The sequence below is a fragment of the Anser anser genome (assembly GCF_964211835.1).
Source record: "Anser anser genome assembly, chromosome: 14".
Taxonomy (NCBI): domain Eukaryota; kingdom Metazoa; phylum Chordata; class Aves; order Anseriformes; family Anatidae; genus Anser; species Anser anser.
In genome coordinates this window covers 19,610,958-19,629,267 of record NC_139735.1, presented here as the reverse complement: position 1 = coordinate 19,629,267, position 18,310 = coordinate 19,610,958, and the positions used below count along the sequence as shown (strand labels likewise).

Below are 18,310 nucleotides of genomic sequence, written 5' to 3'. Positions count from 1 at the left end.
TAAAATCCCAGCTACCACATCAGTCAGAAGTAGAGTTAAGGGAAAATGTTTTTTTAATTGCTGTTTTAGAATTGCATTTATTCTAAAAATTGAGAAAAAATTGACTAAAGTCACTAAAAATTGTCTAAAAATTGACTTAGGTCAACCAAAATATAAACAAATAGTTCTGTCTGGGATATAAAAACCTGAAATTGCCACATTATTTTATGTTGGCAGCTTTTAACTAAAACCTATTGTTTTTTCTTTACAAATTGATGTTCTTTTTTGACCTGTACTAAACCATAAGAAAAGCCCCATATATAGCATATACTTTGAAAATGAGGAAAAAAGTTTATTTTATTATTATTATTTTTTGTTGTTGTTGTTATAGAAAATGATTCACTTTCTTTTTCAGGCAGAACAAAACTGAGTTGTTCTTCTAGCCCTATTCCAAACCTGAATAATAAGACTAACAAGTTATAAGCAGGAAGAAATACATTCCTTATGAAAGCACAAAAATGCTTTGAAATTCAACTTGACATGCTTTAAGAATTCGTAAGGAGACAGAGCTCTAGCCTGTGTACTCTCTAGGGACAGCAGTATTCCCACAGCCCAACACAAATTAGCAGTGAGACAAATTTACAAACCCAGCAGTTCCCAGGGCATGAAGTTCCTATTCATTGTCACGCGTTTGGGAAGCACAATAGCAGAGGGGGTGGCAGGCTCTTATTTGGAGGAGGGTACTTTCAGAACTCTTTACCTGTGCTGAAGGCCTTATACAAATGTGCAGTATTGCAGGTGGAACCCCTTCCTCTCTTTAGCCATCTTCTTCAAAGAAGCCCTGCTCGAGAGAGATCACATACACCCTTGGCAGCTGAGCTTTAACTCCCTCCCATCTGACAAAGCATGTAACAAAAGCCTTGCAATGGCACTCAGAAGGGCCTAACAACTTCCCTGATGAGCCCCGTGTATCTATCCTGTTACTCAAATCAGCCCCACACTCTCCTTTGCTAGAGATCACAGCCAGAGCAAAGAGCAGAGTGAGAAGGCTGCAGGCTGCGAGTACAGCTTTCTCAGTCAGGCATGAAATGATGGCTCTGTCATGGAGAAAAACTGCTCCACTCCCGTAAGTTATGCTGAATGTGGATCAATGTAGTTTATTGGTTTATGCATGGCACAGAATTGACCAGCAACCAATGAACTATGCATTCAAGATCGTATCAATAATACAACAGGTAAGTCAGAGCACTAGATGTTTCCAAAATGTTAATTAATACCTATACATCTCCACCCTTCTGTAACTTATCTCAAAAAGCTCTAATTCCCCCCTCACATGCATACACAAGGTCACACACATGTTGGAAGGAAGTGTGGGTTACAAACACATACCATCTTTGGGAGTGCATGTTCACCTCCTTACCTCCTGGTTGCTCCAGCTCTGTGGTGCTTCCTACAGTCTGCTAAGGCACATGCTGGTGAGAAAGCACCTCATAAGTTCACACAAGCTTATTCAAAATGTTTGTCCCTATGTGTTACACCTTATACCATCACTCCAGTAGCTGGCATGCTGGCTACTCACGGTGCCTGAAGGGGAGGATGCTCAGTCAGGCCTAGGCAGAGATCATGATCCCAGTGGAGTTACTTGGGGCAGTGCTGAACCAGGTATTGGCTGATGGTCTGCTTCTATCCCATGATCTCTGTTTCCAGTGTCTCAGATTTTCAATTCTTTTATACTTCATCTGTTTGTAGTTCCCGGGTTATTAATCTGGCTGATCCTTGTCTTCCTCTCTTAAATAAGCATTGGAGACAAATGTCTTCTCAGCCAGTTTTGGGCCCTCCATTCCCATATGCTGTTTATCTTCCTGCTCCTATCTTAACAGCTGTTGTTATCCAGGCCACTCTGTCAAAGGTGAGCCATGCAGACACCACCACTTCTGCTGTTGTTGGTTCAGCTGTTCAGAAAGACAAACTTGCTTTCTGAGAAAGCAAGTTGACAAAGATGTGGCAGAAACAGCTGCGGCACAGGCAAATGAAGGGCATTTAAACTGTTCCAGGTAACAAAATTGTCTCCTGACTACCCTTGAAATACTTCTCAGAAGGAGACTGGGCTATGCACCATATTCCCATTCATCTGCTTCTCCTTCCAGAGGAAAACCTGTTACAAGGGCAGGGAAGAAGCCTCAATGTGCTTCTACACCTCCAGTGCGGACATTCGGCAGACCAAGACTACAGGATGCCCCACAGAGCATACTTTGTGCATCAGCATCCAGGGACCAGGACTGAGGGGTGAACAGTGACGCACATTTCCCCTGATAGACTCAGCCTACCTGCAGCCTCCATGAGGCGCTTCAGGCAGCTTTCCTTCCACAAATGAGAACGACCCCAGGCTCAATCAAGGTTAGGCAACACTGTTCCCATTTAAGACCATTTCCAAAACTCACTTGTGATAACACACAAGTTTAACAGTAGGCCAGCAATGCTCAGGAATACTGGAGAGCAGGCTTCAGTCACTGAGCAGATAAATATGTGCACAAATAACTTTACATACATGTTGTCTAGTTCCTTCTCAACCCTTGTTAACTTGCCTGTTTGCTTATATGAGCCATGTATTACAGCTTTTCTTTTTTGACTGAAATGTCACTACTGCTTAGCTTGAACATCTGCCCAGCCTGGTGGCAGTCTTTAAATGCCTGCTCAGTTCTGAAGCATGAATAGTTAACGATCGATCATAAACATGTACACATAAACAAGTACACCTTCAGCCCACATGACTACCTTTGCTTAGCTACTGCTACAGGACAAACGGAGTAATGCAGTACCCAAGCTTTATGTAAAGAATCCTAGATGCCAGTTATGAAGTACAGACACATCTGTGTGGAACTTCCATGATAAGATAGCTTGCTATGATCCATCAGAATGGAATTTTTAAATATTAAAACACAGAGATTGTGAAAATATCTTTTGATGACAGTCTGGTTTTCCATTATGAGCTCATACATTCTTATGGGGAAATTTGGAGGACAGCAGTTTCTCTCCCATCATTTTATCCTACTTCCCCTATGACACTGAACGAGAGAATGGTGGAAACCCTATGTCCATGTTTTGATTTCCTCTACTGTAATGGAAATACTCCCTTTTGGCAGAAATGGCCTTTCTGAAAATGGTTTTCCTTTCTTTTGAAGGACAGATGATTTTTGCTTTGTCAAATTGCACACTTATTTCATCACAATCCAGAAAAAAAAAAAAAGTGTAACATTAGTAAAAGGAAGATTTATATAAACTGTAAAATCAATATGATTCCTCTTCACGGAATTTCCTTCAGCATCTGGCTAGTTTTGCATGGAGGTCAATTTGTTTTATCAGCTCAAATTTATTACAGTAATTATTAACATAGTAGCTGTGAGAAGGGAACTCTGTTCTATTTAAATAATTCATTAAACAGTGGTTTATGTGACTTCATCAGGAAAAACAGCATATTATTAACTTATCAATGACCTTCCCTAAAAAACCTCCAGTATCAAGCTACTACATGTAATAACTGGACCAAGATCAAGCCTTCACAGAAATGGAAAATAATAGAAGGAAAAAATACATTCCACTTCTATTAAAAATAATAATAATAATAATAAAATCTCATCTTTATACAACAGTGGTTCATTTGTATTATGTTGTATCTAGAACAACCATCCAAGAGCATAGAATCACGGAATATTCTGGGTTGGAAGGGACCCACAAGGATCATTGAGCCCAAATCCTGACTCCACACAGGACTACCTTAAAGTTAATCCATGTGCCAGGTATCTCTCCTTAGATGGAGAGGTTAATAAGGTGTTTACCTCATTTGTGCTCCAAGCTGGTAGGCAATCCACTACCTTCAAAGTAGAAATTGCACAATAGTGTTACTGTGGCCTCATCTAATTAATTGGCCACCATCACGCTAATGTAGCTACTCAAGTTTCCAGTTAGAGCTAATTCTTGTTTGATATAGTGCTGGATTTAGATATAAAATACAAGTACATAAACAGCACTAGCTGGTGCTAAAGAAGGGAAGTATAAGAGAGCAGTTTTCACCTCTTAGTGCTATTCCCTTCTCCCCCACTAAATTCACATCTGTCCAGTCGACACACAGCTCACAACGTGCCATGTGTCTCTACGTAGACTCCGTTTATACATACAACCTTTACTTAGAGACAATTCTTGCCTCAAATGAAATATATTAAAAGCAAAAAAAGAATGGGGGGAAGGAGATAGAACTATCATGAGGAAGGATAAAAAAAAAAAAAGCAAGAAGAGACATTTTGATATTTCAAAAGTGATTTAAGAATGAATCCCATTTACTACAGTAAATGATTGCATGGAGTCAATGGGATTTTGGTACCTATGTCCACAATATACTTTTGCAAATCTTCATAGTCACTCATAAAATATGGGGCAGAGATAAAAAAGAATCTCATCTCTGTAAGATTTGCTGCAGAACTATAGATACCAGTCCTCTTTAATACAGGAAAGCACAGAAGTTCCTCCCTCACAGCATGCATATAAAAACAGTTCACTGCTTTTCAGTGGAGTAATGCAATGCTTCCTATTACACCAGTCTGCTGTTTCTATCATAAATCTGTTGTTTACATTTGATAAATCTGATATGCTACACTCTGTGCTAACACTAGAATTTAGATGCATGTTGGTCACCGTAAGTGAGGTTCACTCATTTCTTGAGTGTGATGTTGTAACTGTTTGAAATCCACTGTCACCATTGCTTCGGCCAGGATATAGTGGTGGAGGTGGGGGAAATAACATATCAAACAGAAAGTAAGGGGAAAAACCCAGCAGTAACTAATTGACTTAAATTCAAACAGCATTTTTTGTTTGTCAGGCAACTTCTGTGCAAAGGAGGCAGGACACTTGTGGTTGGTTTTGGGTTTTTTTGATATTTTTTTTTCTTGCCATTCTAAAATTGCATATAGCGTTATTTCTTCAGGCATTCATAGTAAGTTAGTAATAGGCAAAGATATAATCCTTGGGCAACAAATTTATTAGCTGAGTACAAGCCCAGATAACCTGATGACATATTTATCTTTTTTATTACACTAATAGGAATTTCAGTTCATTTAAGAAATGACAGAGACAAGGAAAGGTGGGTAGATGAATAGAGAACTAGATCAATTGATCGATCAATCAGTCTCGTTTTTTAGAGCCAGTGATTGTTAGCAATGGGTATGTGATGGGATCAGACGGTATTTTAAAACCCAGAACTGCACTACTGGACTGGGATCAACAAGTCTCCAGGAAACAATTACAGCCTTTCTACATCTGCTTGACTAACATTCAGTCAGCAAAGAACCTATTGAGAAATTAAACTCAGTTTTGGAATTGTATTAATCATTTAAAATTCATCAACTACTTTTCTTAGACATTAATTGATTTTCTCATATGAAGCACATCTATTTAATTATACATCATTGCAACAGGTATTTATTAATAGATAGGAACACCTGTACAGCAAGTGATGTCATGCTTTTAACACATACTTAAGACAAAGTGTTCAGTGAATGACTTTAAACAAAATGGAAACAAAGTAGAAAAGAAATGCAAAGGTTAAGTATGCCGCTGAAAGAGAAGGAAATTGGTTATAACAACACCTTGCAGGTATTTTATATTTCAGGGTTCATTATGCTTTAATTTTTGTGGAATTACAGGGAATATTATATTTTTAACTACTCACCTTCTGTTTAATAGCACAGTATTTGAAGGACAGCTTATAATTTTTTATCATATTTCATCAGCCCTAAGAATACATTTTGGCACAGAGATTTGCAAAGCAGCCTTTGATGTCTCAGAGGTAACAATATGAAACAAATAATAAGCTGTAAGCAGCATGAGACGTTCTCCTTTAATTTAGTATAAGCTTGTTATGTCCCTATGGCCCTTGTGATATCAAAGGGCCTTATAGACTGCACATGAAGCACAAGATGAAGGACTGCTGCTTTCGCATTGGCTAGCGTAGGCCAAGATAAGTGATCTGCAGTCGTGGTAAAGGGAAGAGCTGGGGAAAAAAAAAAGTGCTGGTTGTTTTGTCCTATTTTTGGGGGAAAGGGAAAATTGCCGAGGGTAATAAAAGGCACTTTGAACCTCTCCAATCTTTTGGCAGTATATTTCAAAAACTTGAGGAAGTTGTCAGCATTATGTGGGACCTGGCACTAGAACATCTCAAACAACGCCTGAAGCATCAGGAGGATGATAGCAGGTAAAAATTCTTCGCCCTTCCTAACAGTAAGAAACCTGGACATAAAGGTAATGCTTCTTTGTGGCAGAGGGAAAGAGGAAAACAGGTCTTTCTACAGAGATGGCCCAAGACTTTTGAATGAAACTTTCCAGGAAGTCAGAAAACATCATTGCCTTCTGCTCCAAATGCACTTGTCTGTAAAGAGCAAACAAACCCCTCCTTCTTTCCCTGTTAATCTGCACACACTCCCTCCTCTGGGGAAAACAATGTGTGCTATATACAAGCACATTGCTCAGATACCATGCTGTTATCATGGCACTAATGAGAGGAGAGGAAAGTAGAGCAGAGGAGGTATTCTTGCACCTAGCTGCATTGACTATGGCTGTTTACGTCGGATTTCGCAAGCTGACTTGAACCCCTCTTAAGAGGGCATATAGCTCAGACTTGGCACTGTGCTAACTTCTGCCCTGCGACTTCTGATAAAGTTCAGGGTCCTAGCAAACCATATGGACCTCTGTGTATGAAATACTGTACCGACAGTATTTCAGTTGTACTCTTAGTGCATGTAACTCAGTACAAAGTGCAATCATTATGAAATATACTTCTCTCATCAGCATTTATTGCTATTTTGAAGAGGAAGGTGGACATAGATTAAGGTATTCAGGCATATACCTTGAAGAAAAGTGAAGTCATGACAAGTGGCTATTCTGCTTAGTAATTATTATGTATATATTTACTTTATGCTAAAGCCTAGAGGCTCAAACTGAGAACATGGCCCTATCTTATAAGGGATTCCAGGAGTTCATAGTAAGATTCAGTGCCCTGTTATGAAATAGGCATCCTGTTGCATCATTAATAATCTGTCAGAAAATTCCAGGTTCCTGGAGGTTGTGAAAATATATTTCAAATTATGTAATAAGAGCTTCAACACCACCTATGACTGTTAACAAATGAGGTCATACAAGACCTATTTGGAAAGCAAAGATGTTTCACAAACGAACCACTGAAGCATCCCTCAATGTCTGAAAGTCAAAGGAAATTTCTGAAATGACTTCAGTAGTTGTTTTGTGACATGACATTAGCTCCTGTAACTTCTATGAATGTTAGTTTTACTGGAGTCATGTTGTAATAAATGGGACTACAGTATTACCAACCCAAAGTGCTAAAAATTCAGGAGCCTTGACATGTGATGGTTTCTAGCAACTACAGTAGAATAGAGAAAAGAGGGGGACTGCTGGACTGGCAAATCCTACCTTCTGTTACGTACCAGCTACTGGAAAAAAGGTGCTAGGAGGGGATACCACCCCACTGGCCTTCCTCAGTTCCCAGATGTAACTACTCCAAGAAGTTATTTTTTAAACAAGGTTTTCTGTCTTCTGCTGGTATTGTTTTTAGCGCTCAGGGTGGAGCCAAGTTATGGTCTTCAGATATTCTTTGCAACCACAACAGCCAGAAGCTGTGATTTTAGTAAAAAACAGAAGCTGAGAATTCAATCTCATGTGTTATCATCTAAATCTAAGCTTTAAGATTACCTGTCATGTTAAGAAATAAGTTCCTGTAGAAGTGTGAGAGGTATTAGTACTATAATTACAGAAATAATAAGGTTGTTTGGTACTAGTCTAGGAGAAATTAAAACTATGTAATAGTTACAGAGTTTTATGCTAATAAACAGCAAAAGATAAGGCAATCTGTGAGTAGTTCATGGAACTTCACAGCACTCTCTTAAAAGAAAGCTGGAAGAAAAGCCTTAATGTTTTGAATTTATGTTCCCTTCCTGATAGAAGACAAATTTAAATTAATGCAAACTTACACAGTTTGTACAATGGAAAAATGAATGTTCCAGGTTTAAAGAGAAAAATAGGACAGGTTTAATCCTTCTCCCTCTAATATAACGTGTGCTTCAGTTTAGACTTTAGTGGAAACAGATTTTGGTCCAGTGCTCACAAAAAAGCCTCTTGGATACTAAATCTACAATGTTTAGACAGAGAAATTTACTTCAGACATCTCTGAATCTAACCAAGTTTCCTGCATGCGTGCAGGCTTTGGCTGGAAGATGAAGGAACCACTGGACTTGAGGACAGGAAAAAAAATCCACTGTTTTAAAACAGTTCTCGATCAGACCCAAGTGTGCTGCCTTGCTTCTCAAAGAGTGGATCACCTATAGTTATGCTCTGGCTCATTTAGGGAATGGATGCACGTTAGACCTATTTAATATATCCTATGGAACGGAGGTTCTTCAAACTAGCCCACAGTCTAAGATGCTTTTAAATGAGCTCTTAAAAGAGTAAGTCCACCACAGTAATCTAAAATTCTCAATAAAGATTTGAAATTCCACCGGAAAAGTTGAAGAAATATGAAACCCAGATTTTCAATACCCTCTTGAGTCATACATCATGGAATTTCAAGGACAGAAAGCTAATATATTCTCTTTTCTTTGCATAATTAGTATCATGTAGTTAGTCATGCAGCAAACCAGTAGGGAGTCCAGCAATGCATGAGTTCTATATGGAAGTACACAACAGAATTCCTGTTCTTTATCTTTGTCCATTAAAAAGGTGTTTAGAGTAGGTCTGAACTCTAACGGGGTGACTACAAATATTTCAATAATTGTCAATGTATTTCTTTGTAAATAAAAAATATAGAACCTCAAAAAATAATTTTGTCAGTGCCATTTCTTTCAGTACAGAAACACACTTTCTGTAGTGCTGTACTGTAATTTTGTAATATTTTTTCTCCTTTTTAATTATCCATGAAAATTTGTCCTTTATTATAGTGCTATTATTTGTAGCCATAAAACAGGAAATCTGTATTTATTTTTTCTGTTCTCAACAGTATCAGCTTTCTTTGTTAATTTTGAAACTGAACAGTCATTGTCTGAATGATTATGATATGAATCAGCTAACACATTAATCTTGTTTTTATTTGAAAGGGGGGAGAAATCTTTTAAAAGTTGCCTTTGCTTCCAACAGTGGTGTCTGCAGCCAAAGTAATTAAACACAGAGGCAAAGAGACATAAGAAGGGATCTTTTCTTTTTAAAATATATTTTGTCTCTGCCATTCCCAGCTGCGCTGACATACCGTTAGAAGAGTAATAGGAATTAGATTGTTTCATACTTGACCACAGCAACTCAATTTCTTGCCACCAAACATTTCTGACTGAGATCTTTGCAGAAGGATTCTTGCTCAAGAAACAAGGGGAGGTGCGAGCACCTATATGCCAGCTGTAAGAAGAATGGTTTAATAACAATGATTTGAGTTGTGTTTTTGTGCGGTCCCTGACCCGAGTATTCCCAGTATTTGCCACCTCCATTCCTGACCAGGAAAATGTTTCTGTTCATGCCAAATGAATGGCAATTTTATACTGGGTGCAAGTGATTCAGCTGCTGGTTCCAGCCAGCTGATCTGGGCTTTTTCCCTGTTGCACGCTGAAGGGCCTGCTGCTTTCAGTTCAGATTCTGCCCCAAACATTCATTACCTCATCTGCACATGGGTTATACAATCTTCAGCTTCCTTTGTATTTTAAAGTCTCAGCTACTTTGGCATGAAGGCAAGCATGTAAAACTGCTATGCAGTTTTATAAGCATCACAATGAATAATTATGCTACAGGAAAGCTAACTTACAGATTTATAGTACCAGGCCCTGACAGAGACAGTTTGCAGCTGATTGTGACCAGCTTCTTTAGGGGAAAAGAAAGCCATATCCAAGAAGGAAGAAAGACAGTTTTCTTATTTTTCAAAACTGAGAAAACCCACAAGAACAGTTTTTGTGATCGGGGAATGCAGCAATGACAGGCTTTTTGAGCCCATATGGACACAACTGCAGAGTCTTGGTCTCTGTCTCAGTTTCAGATCCTGTGGAAGTTACTCTGGTAACTTGCCAATAGATTGTGTTGTATCATGCAACATTTCTATAACTAACTCATCCTTTTCACTGATACCACCACCTCTATTGCAGTAAAACACAATGAGAAGAAAAGCAGATGTTGATTTCAATGGTACCATTTAACTTGCCAAATGGACAAACCCCGAAATATAAAAGCACAGTACAACATTTATTCCCGTGTTTAATTGTCTTTTCTAATACACTTTATATATTTGCAGGGAGTTTTGATCCAAGTAAAAAACTCGAATGTGGGATCTTTACACTGCTGAATCAAGTTTTGTTTGTTTGATATTACAGGCACAATCCCTAGGACAATTTTCATCTTTGTCGCGTGGCCACTGATCACGTACCATTTACCTTGGAAATGCTTGATTGTACTCACAGTCAAAGGCTGGTCAAGATGGGCAGCAAAGTGAAGCAAACAAAATGTGGTATCTAATTAATTGAAACAGCAATCACAGCCTGAACGGAGTAGTAGCTGCTGAGAAACTGCTAATACAGCAGGAAGAAAAAGGTGATCTATCTGCTAGTCCATTCTGGCCTTAATATCTCAAAATTTCTCTTCTTGAAGGTTTTTCCAGTGTGGTGTTTTGCAGCCAAAAACCCCATCTCAAGAAATACGTGCTTTGGTACAACAAAGGTCATTATATAAGACTTTAGATTACGTATTTTATAGCGAAGTACCATGCTACTGCAAATGATTCTCCAGCCAGAAACTATTCCAATTCACTGGTAAGTCTTTCCAAATCTAATTTACCTGCTTTCCTATATGATTTCATACTTAACAGCTCTCATCTCTCCTTAGGATTATAACTAAGCTAATAAAAAGTAGAATAGGAAGTAAAGTATGAGAATGTCTTTCTCCAGATCAGGCCAAAAGCCAGTTGAGCCCAATATCCTGTCTCAAACAGTAGCAGGGAACACAGACTCTTTTTCTGTGATTCCTCTCTCATAGGGAAGACTTCTAGGTTTGTTAACAACAAGAACATGCTGGTCCTAAAGAGTCATTTTGTATTAGTTGCTGAGCTAGAATTATATTTAACAGTCACATATACAAATGCTAGAAATGATAGAAATGTGACTGGCAATAAAGAAACAAAAGAATCATAGAATGGTTTGGGTTGGAAGGGACCTCAAAGATCATCCAATTCTCAACCCTCTTGCATGTGCAGGGACTCCTCCTGCTAGATCAGGTTGCTCAAAGCCCCATCCAGCCTGGCCTTGAACAACTCCAGGGCTGGGGCATCCACAGCTTCTCTGGTCAGCCTGTGCCAGGGCCTCACCACCCTCATAGTAAAGAATTTCCTCCTTATATCTAACCTAAGTCTACCCTCTTCTATTTTTAAGCCTTTACCCCTAGTTCTGTCACCACGCTCCCTGATAAAGTACATCTCCAGCTTTCCTGCAGGCTCCCTTTAGGCACTGGAAGGCCGCCATAAAGTCTCCTCAGAGCCTTCTCTTCTCCAGGCTGAACAACCCCAACTCCCTCAGCCTGTCTTCACAGGAGAGGCGCTCCAGCCCTCTGATCATCTTCGTGGCCTTCCTCTGGACCCACTCCACTGAATTCATATCCTTCTGTTGGGGGCCCCAGATTACAGAGACTGTAATACTTTAAGTATTGCTTCTAAGAATTCTGAGAAATCCAGCCTTTTATTTCTGATTTTAACCTTGAAAAATCTGACCACCTGGCTGAACTCAGACACTGGTAGAAGAAAAAACAAGAGGATAGTTCCATTGCAGTGTCCTGTGTCTTTGTGACTATGTATGACACAAGACACATCAAAGCACACTGCAATCCCTTGTCTTGAGCCTTAACAGCAATGGGACTAACAGAACTTGTCACACACCCCAGTGTTGTTATTGATACTGTTTCTCATTTTCAGGCAATATAACATCAAACAATGAGCTAAGAAGGTGAACACTCCGCCAGTTTGTAAAGTCCCAAGTGTTTGGATGCAAGGTAGAGTCTAGGAGGTTGAAGACATGAAGATCAAGTTGCTTCATCCAAGGAGCAGGTCTCACAGCGTGAGCTATACAGGTTCAGAGCAGAGAGTGAGCTCACTGTCGTTCAGTTCTTGCTGCCTGCAGCAACGTAATTGGACTGGGACACAAAGGAAGCAAGTTAGGAGGGGAGGTGACTGTTTATATTTCTTTTTGAGCAAAGCAAAGCAAAAGCAGACAGGTAGGTTTCCATGCCATTATGGGATGTCTTTTGAGATTTTGGGTGTGAACCTACCTACAGTTCCTTATTCAGGGGAGACTACTGGTTGGTCAATAACTAATTCAGCAAACAATTTAAGTGTCAAGGTGAGGAGAAAGCTTTGTGTGAGGGAACTTCCACAGAGTACTTTCCCAAAAGAATGATGAAACTGCTTTCATGGAGTGACAACTTTTTTTTTTTCTGCTTACCATCATACCATGGAGTATGAGGATGTGCCTGGAGTTGCTCATATTGGAAATTGTGTTCTCTTGCTCCTCCCTTGGTTCTGACATCATCCTGAGTAAATGCATCACAACAGGTCCGTAGAAAAAGTGTCTGTCACACAGATGAAACAGTTGAACAATGTTAGTAAATTCCTAGACTTAAGCAGGAATAAGATCTTTTAAAGCTGTTTGAGAAGACATAGAAAAAAAGGAAAGGAAATGTGTTATGTTTAAAATATCAATGGATTTGTACTAAGGCTTTTTTTGGTCAAAAATGTAATCCAATGCCTTTTTTTTTTTTTTGGTGATCATGTACACAGGGCTCTTCCAAGTTGCACCTGTGGGCTATCAATACTCAATTCATGTTAAAGCTGACTGCTATTTGCACATACAAGAGCTCATTCAATCCTGTGTTTGAAAGGCAGACCATTTAGAATCTAACCTAGTGAACAGAAGTGGCTGTGCCCATCTCCCCCAGATCCCAAAGAGGACAATCTCTACTGGGTTCTGCTCTTGTCATGAGGCAGAAAACATAAGGTTAATGAAACCAGAACCTTCTAGGATACAGGGAGAAGGGGATTTTATTTCGTTTAGCAAAGAATCCCTGCAGCTATCACACACTGTTGACACTCCTCATCACTTCCTAATTCTGCTCTGCCCTGCAGCTTAACCATGGGAGTTTTGGGGGACAGTCTTCACTCTGTGGGCTAGAGAAGAAATAAAAGGGTGCAAATTAGATTCAGTCTCCAACCCCACAGTGCAGAGTTGCAGAACAAAGATTCACTGGCCGCCAAAATCCACTCAAAAGTTTTTGAGTCAAAAGTGCATCACTCCATTTTTTACCTTACAGCTTTAACTGGCTTTGTATATTGCCTCTTTCCGTAGGAAAATCCCCTAGTATGCTCATTAGAGCACTCAAAATGCAAATTCAATTCCTCTGTGCAAAGCTAAATAAAGTTACACAACAGGTATTGACGTAACGAGTGCAATGTGGAGTTTCTCCCTACCTCCACTAAACCTTTCCCCAACATTAGAAAGTCAGACAAATGTGGGTTCCAGCCACAAACAACACTACTTCCTTTCAGTGGTAACAGCTAGTGTAAGGAAACACCATAAGAAAACACTACACCTAGTATTTATTGTTTGTCTTACTTCAGATGACTGAGCAAAGAGCTTGCTTGCATTTATGATATTCCAAAATGTAAACTCCTCTAATACGGTGAGCCAAAGCTGTGCTATCTGACAATTAGTTATGGAATTTCTAACTCAAGTGAGAAACAGCGGGAGAAAGCCCTGCATTGCAGAATCTTTTCTGTGGTCAGGTGTTACACACACACCTGACTACCTCACAAGTTAATCATTACTATTCCTATGCAATGCTTGTGTGAATATGTAATAAGAATATCAGTTTTAGATGTTGTGTCAATTCCCTCCACCTATACATTAACATCTGAGAATGAAAATCAGTTCAGAGAACTTTAGTCTGATAATCCTAACAATAAATCCCTTTGACAAAGGAACTGTTGTTTGCCCAAAGCAAACAAGATGTCTATCATGTTTACACAGTCCAGCAGAAAACCACTTTCAGTACAGACTGCAGTCCAGTATAGGTGACTTAATGGTGTAGATAAATCAGATGGGATAGAAATTTTGCAGTAAAACAGCATCGATCAAATATTATCCTTAGCATGAGAAATGCTGCCTTCTGCTTTTGCGTGTATGTGTTCAACCTGCTGAATTTCGAGGACATAGGACTTAGCTATGAACATCCTCATGGAAGAACACATGGGTCCACAAGCCGCAGGGAACTTCAAGGTACACTGTAGGTTGTGGTCAGCATCGTGAGCCTGGCACTGCTCCATGAGCCAGCTGGCAGAAACACCACAGACACGGGATGTGGTATGAGACAGCCATATTCCTACAGTCACCACACAGCTTTCTATAGAAGTCAACTCTGCAACAAAGCATGTTGTTTTAAGAAAACAGGAACTTTCTAATCTGTTACAGAGTTATAAATAACTGATGGCAAAGTTTATTCGCAACTGCTAGACAGCAGGTGATGGTGCACAGCCAAGGGTTTGAGAAAAGAGTCAGAATTAAAATCCCTAGCAGTCATGAACTTCCCTTGTGACAATACTATAATTACCATTTCATGATTGGGGAATACATTTACACTGCCCTTTCCTTACAGTTAATTGTTCAAGTTTTTCCTAAGACTTGAATTAGGATTGCTTGCAAAAAAGTCAGAAATATAGTAGAAAGAACACAGGTATATTTCCGTTAGTGGCACACAAAGAATATGCAATATAGACAAGGCAGTGGTACATAACCTATACACAACTGCATACAGTTATGTATATCGCTTCATTTTTCAAATACTTAACCACAAGTGTTTGTCCTAGAGGATCTTCAACTCCATTTCACATTTCATATAAAAATATAATAAATATATTTCATATATTTCATTGAAAACCAGCAGTAGGCAAATAAGTTTAATGCTCTTCACAAATGATTTCAGCACATCTGCATTTAGAAAGGAAAATTTAAAGCCACTTCTCTTTAAAAAAAATGATTTATTCAGTTGAAAAGGGGATCCTGGTCAAAGCTTAAAAAAATCCTCTTTACTTCAACTTAAGAAATTGTAATAAATGGTTCTCCTTATAGGAGAAAGCACTGTTCATGCAGTATGAAATTACAGTGTCTGCTGGCAACTCCCTTTCTGTGCCTTTTGTTTGGTAGCTCAGACCAGCCCCACGACCGTGTGGGAGGGTTCCTGCATCAGAGATGTAACAGGAACCCCGGGATGGCACAAGGCGCTGCCAGTAACATCTGGCGGCCTTTGACCTTTACTACAAGCTTCAGATCAGAGACTACCTCCTACCCAGGCTTGGCACAGAAGTTCAAGTTTCTGTTGACCTCAGTCATGATGAAAGCCAGCCCAGCTGGAGCTACTGCCTCCCCTTGACATAGCTACTTGCTTGTTATGAATCTTCCTCTGAGGTCAAATCAGCTGGCAGAAACTGCCTTTTACAGAAAATGAAAAAAAAAAACAACCCACAATCTTGCATGAGATGAACAGACAGTGGTACTGCAGAGCTGTGCCAGCATGAGTCCCACAGGCTAAGAATCTGACCTAAGTTCCTGTAGGATTTCACTGGCATTGCTCACTGAACAGAGCACATGTATAGGGCACAGGTATAGGTAATATCCCATTAGAAAGATTAAGCTTCTTGTGATGCTCTGGCTGTTGTGCTTTGCAAGTTTCTACTGACCATCAGCAGGGTGTATGTACTAGCATCTGTGGTGACCCTGTTCTTTATAAATGTCTGTGCCATATAAAAAGTAAAAAGATGCTAAAATGTGTTCAAATCGGTTCAGATTTGGGAAGCTCTGGGGAGCTTAAATGTCCAGACAGACAGATTTCTTTGGAATCAGGATAAAGTCGTCTTATAGTCATTAGGAAAACATTAGCTATTTAGTAAGTTGTCCTGACAGATTCGAGTGGTGGTGGTGGAATGGGAATGTTTTCCCTCCATCTTTTCTTTCATTTACTGGCCTTCTTCATCGAACAGAGTATTCCATGCTTTTCATGGAATATGGGTCTGTATTCCACGATGGAAACAATGACATGACAAAGTGAAATGGCAATTTTTAGGATTGATTTTATCTTTCTTGGAAACTCTTGTTTCAGGAAAAGTTGGCAGTTTTCATTCTGTGATCTCTCTTCTTCAGAAAATAAAGGAAGTATTCTCCTTATGAAGAGGTTATCAAGCCCAACAAAACTGAAGTGTATCAAAAAAAAAAAGATTGTCAGAAGTCTAAAGAGGATCTACATAAGCAGATAGCAATGCTGGCTTGATGTGGTGTCCAATGTCATTCTTCATCACAGGGTTCATGACAACTGCATTACTCCTCCTGCTCCAGCTAATTTGTGGGAGTCACAGCCTCCTCTGTCCCCTGAGATTACTTTGAGTATTCACTGCAAATTCCTCCAGGAACACAGTCAGGTTTGTGCAGCTCACATACACCTTCTCACTCACCACAAGATAAAAGAACTTTACAGATTAAAACTGGCCATTCTGGACTACCTGCCACTGCAGCGCACTGCATGTTATTTCAAAATAGTGACTTCTTTCTTGTGCATTCACAATTTCCCCAGTTCTAGTTTTCAATATGGCTGTTTTGAAATACAAAGAATTTTGTTATGTTAAAGACATCGCTGTTTCCTTCTGAGAGCAGCCAGAGGTGGAGTACGCAGTCACTAATTTACATATCCTCAGCTTTAGTTCAGCAAAGCTGCCAGTTGCTGATGGGTTATCTAGGGATGTAATAACCAGCTCCAGTCAAAACAACTCTGTGGTTTCATTTACATGTTAGGGGAAATAAAACAATACGATGAGTCAGAAGTGGAGCTCTTTTATTATGTAATAAAATAGTAAACCTTTCAAAGAAGACATAAGTCTGTATTTGCTGTAGTACTTCCCCCAGAATGGTCTGTAAGATCTAACTTGACCACAAAACCAAGAAGCCTGAAACTGGTTCCTTATTGTCACAGGAAAATGAGCTGTCATAACAGTCATATGAGCATTAAGAGCAGCACGGTTGTTACACTTGAAGCAGTGGGTTCACACACACGCAGATAGATTCTGCCCTCTTCTCCCCCACACTCCAATATCTCAGCAGCCTCCCAAACTAAAGGAAGAGCTCAGAGAAACTTGGAAATTCTCCTCTTGATGTACCTGCCAGGGGTCTCTCAGACAGAAAATTTTTGTTGTATGACAAAAATAAAAAAAGAAATTTACCAGGTGTTCTTTCTTAAGTGATGTTTCTTCTTCCAAATCATCTCCAGAGCCAGAACTGACAGTCTGTAGGTCATACCCCAAAAGTATGAAAACTGAGTCATGGATATTGCTGTCACAGTGGGCCAGCTGATGGAGTGAAGGGTATCTCCGTGTAGCTACCAGCTGGAGGATGGAGAGAAAGTTTCAAGACCTTTAGATCCAGTAACTAAAAAGAACAAAATACATTATGGTAGGGACAGGTGGGTAATTTGATTCAATGAAATATAAAGGCCAGACTGCGAATCAAGCCTGTGATTAATATCTTCATAAGTCACCTGGTAGAAGTGTGCCTGCCCATAAGTTGGTGGAGAAGGGTTTCACCAGCTTCTGCTACAGGCACAGCTCCATACATCATTCCTCTGTACATCAGGGAAAGAATATGCAGGCTCTGATGCAGTCAGTGCTACTATTTTGTCATCAGCTCCTGCCAGTGGAATAGGGTTGTGTGGTATCCTATTTGTGTTTCTGTACTGGGTCTGAAGGGCAAACTCAAAATTCATCAGAAACACTAAACATCGCATAAGAAAAAAACACCTTACGTATTATTTTAAAACACAAACCCAAGCATCTTCTGACACATAAAGATATATCATTCTTAAAGCACAGAACACACACAAATTCTCTATAACTATACCAAGCTGTGTGTATATCTTGTCCATCTGACCAGTTAATCAGTTGCTCTTTAAAGTTTTATTTATTAAAGTTTTTATTATATTATTTTAAAGCAATAAAAAGTAAAAAAGTAATTTAAAAAAAAGTATTTTATTATTTATTTATTTAAGTTTTATATATTTAGTAAAATCTCACACTGGAAATCAGTGTCATCTGTACAAAAATGATAAAGCTGGTCTTCATTTTCTGACAAGGACCTTTCAAATATCATTTTTTAATGCTTATCCTAACGTGTTATATTGGACATAACCAATCAATTCCTGTCACATTTTTCATGTCAATACTTGG

General features: G+C 39.3%; 1 protein-coding gene across 1 annotated transcript in view; it reads right to left on the bottom strand.

The window, feature by feature from the left end:
* The window catches only part of IL12B (interleukin 12B), a gene marked incomplete at its 3' end in the record, with an annotated part of 148,507 nt that overhangs the window by 10,671 nt on the left and 119,526 nt on the right, over positions 1 to 18,310 (bottom strand). The window contains exon 1 of the mRNA XM_083799009.1: positions 740 to 2,816. Of the gene's footprint in view, positions 1 to 739 lie in introns of the transcript that reaches the window.